The sequence below is a fragment of the Marmota monax genome, unplaced genomic scaffold, assembly GCF_021218885.2.
Source record: "Marmota monax isolate L192 unplaced genomic scaffold, Marmota_monax_Labrador192_F-V1.1 WCK01_AAM20220418_F8-fsc00006, whole genome shotgun sequence".
Classification (NCBI taxonomy): Eukaryota; Metazoa; Chordata; class Mammalia; order Rodentia; family Sciuridae; genus Marmota; species Marmota monax.
This window is the reverse complement of record NW_026693712.1, coordinates 9311004-9313972: the sequence shown is the minus strand read 5'-3', so window position 1 is coordinate 9313972 and position 2969 is coordinate 9311004. Positions and strand designations below refer to the sequence as shown.

Below are 2969 nucleotides of genomic sequence, written 5' to 3'. Positions count from 1 at the left end.
AAGGGCCTGGGTTCAATGTGCCAGCACAGCAAAGATTCTCTGTAGTTCACCCCTGTCTCTCTACCTCCAGCCCCTGGCATCCTGTGGTCTGCCTTCTCTTTTCCAGAAGCCATGTGAGTGGAATCATGTACTTCATAGCCTTTTGAATCTGGTTTCTTTCCTTCAGCATAAAGTATTTGATTTTCATCCATGTTATTGTTTATATCAGAAGTTTGTTCCATTTCATGCTGAGAAACATTTCACAGTATGAACATACCATGGTTTGCTTATCCATTCGACAGCTAAGAGACATTTGAATTGTTACCAGATTGAGGTGATCACAAATAAAGCATCTATAAACATTTATGAAGAGGCTTTGTGTGAACATAAATTTCCATTTAACCTGGGATACCTAGGATACTGGATTATATGTGTTTTCTAAATTCACAAGAAACTGACAAATGGATTTTTGGGGGGCTACATTATGCATCTCCGCTAGCCATATATAGAGAAAGTTCTAGAAATTGATATTTCTAAAAACTTAAAATTGCCAGTTTTTTTTCTTTTCCAACTATGTGGTGGTATTCCACTTTGATTTTAATTTTATTTTCCTAAATAAATATTGATGTTGAACATCTATTTTTTTTTGCACAAAATTAATGTTTATTCCACCTTTGTGTCATATTCCTGGATCCTTCACCAATGTTACATGAGGAAAAAACAAAAGCAAAACAAATGAAAAACTGAAATCAGAATCACTAATGTTATCAATAGGGAAACAAATAAATTAAAACCTAGCAGCCATCAGCAAGAGTACAGCAAAGATAATGCTGTCAAAAGAAACAAAGAAAATTGCTAGAAAACTGTACGCATCATACTCTTTCAAACCAGCAAAATATGCCCCTGCATACAATGGAACATAAGCTCAATTTTTTTCCTATTAAGGTATAGAAACACAAGTTCTTTTGAATATTGTGGATGGGTAAAACTTGTTTGTAATGGTAATTCTACGAAGCTAATACAGAGTGGGCCAGGAACACATTTATGGATTCTGGGGATGATGTGGACTGTAATTCTTTGATTGGGATAGTGGACACTATAATAAAAATTTTTTTTAAAAAATGAACACAGAAGTACAAGACAAAGGCGAATGAGACTTCTCTTATATCTGAGTAACACTGAGATGGAATCAAATTTAAATGCAGTCCACTCTGCTTTTGAAGAGGCTTTGGTTCAGCTCCCAAATCTCGATTGCTTGACGCAGTCTCTTATGAGAATACTCAGAAGGTGTCTTCTTAAACAACAAACCTATTTTTAGTGGTGGAGCCGCTCTTAGTAGCTGTGTCTGCATGGGACTGATAACTAATCACCATCTTTGGAGGAAGTCCTAACCTTTCCTTGTATACTCTCCCTATATGTGTAACAGCCTCTCTGTTTTCACATTCAGTAGCCCATATTGCTATCTTATCACCTTTAGCTCTAACATTAACAACAGCTCCATACACATCATCACTGTAGTCATCAAAAGATTCTCCCATAAGGCACAGCAGTGTCTCTAGCCAAAAACGATCAAGGTTACTTCGTCTCTGCTGTTTTTTCAATGTAATGAGCCATCTTCCGCCCTATTTGTTTTTCTCATCTTCCCACATAGGCTCAATACCATCCTTAAAAAATGAGTAGTCACAGCCAGGCATTAAATTACTAGACAACTGGATCTAGTTGTATAGGGCCCCAAAGTCTTCAACAGTATCAAACTTAGAGATCAGTTGAAGGTTTGCTTGCCAAGTTTTACTTTTATCATTTTTAAAAAAACAGAGTGCCCATCTGTTCTGTAGAGGATGTTTTATATAGTGCTCTGGGTTAGCAACCTCCTGATTAGATTCTGTTTTTTCCTCTTCTGTAGGTGGGGGATTAGGAGTAGGGGTGGTTTCCGGTTCCACAGTCGCCATCTTAGATCGATCTCTGATGTTGAAGATCTATTGATGTACATATTTGCCATCAGTATGTCATCTTCATTCAAAAGGTTTTCCCATATTTATTGAATTATTATTTTATTGAATTTTAAGATTTCTTTACATAGTCTGGCTGTAAGTCTTTTATAAGATACATGAAAATATATTTTGTACTGCTCTATGGTTTGACTTTTAATCACCTCCTTCCAAGAATAGAAACATTAAATTTTAATTAAGTCTAATTTATCAAAATCTATTTTCCTTTATAGATCATAAGGATTTTTTTTATGTAACTATGATTTTACTACACACTTTGTTTGAAAAAAAAAAAAAACTATTAAGAAACACCTCAGGAGAAGGGGGGAAAGGACAGAGGAGCAGGGCAGGGGGAGTGTCCCAGGGGAGCCGTCTCTGATGTCTTCTGCAGGTGGGGGCAGAGGAGACTCCTGATGTCCAGGTGGATGCAGAAGTGCTCTGGGCTGGAACCCGTGCAGAGACACCTGAGGTAGTTGGCACATCTTCTCCTGCAGCTGTTCAGAGTCCATATGACTGAGGCCCAGGCAAGGTGTCAGGATCCACAGGGAACAGGGTCCTCTGGCTGCCCCCTGGTATTGTCAGGTCAGCTCTCCCCTTCACTGGAGCCACACTTCATGAATCTGGCAGGGTTCTGCCCTCTTACATTGGAGCCACCCCATTGCTGACACGTGGTATGCAACAGCACAGTTGTCGGACACAGGTAGCAATCCCCCTAGTTACCCGCTTCCAGAGCTTTCTGCTGGTGTGGAGTTGCCCAGAGTCAGACTGGGAGGCTAACCCAGGTGTGGGGGTTCTTGTAGGCGGGAAGTGGAAGTGAATAGGCGTCTGGCTGGCCCCCCTGATATGCTTCTGCCCTAAGCATTTGGCCTCCTCAGGCAGAGGAAGCTCACAGGGCAAGGAGAAGGTGCGAAGGGCAGGCTCACTGGGGCTCCTTATTGGGAGGACAGGGGAATGGGAAGGATCCAGGGGACATGGCTGAGGCTTAACCATGGGAGGCACAGG

General features: G+C 40.7%; 1 pseudogene; it reads right to left on the bottom strand.

Moving 5' to 3' along the window:
* Positions 1 to 624: 624 nt before the first annotated feature.
* Positions 625 to 2174, bottom strand: LOC124103750 (eukaryotic translation initiation factor 4E-like; annotated as a pseudogene).
* Between the last annotated feature and the right edge of the window lie 795 nt (positions 2175 to 2969).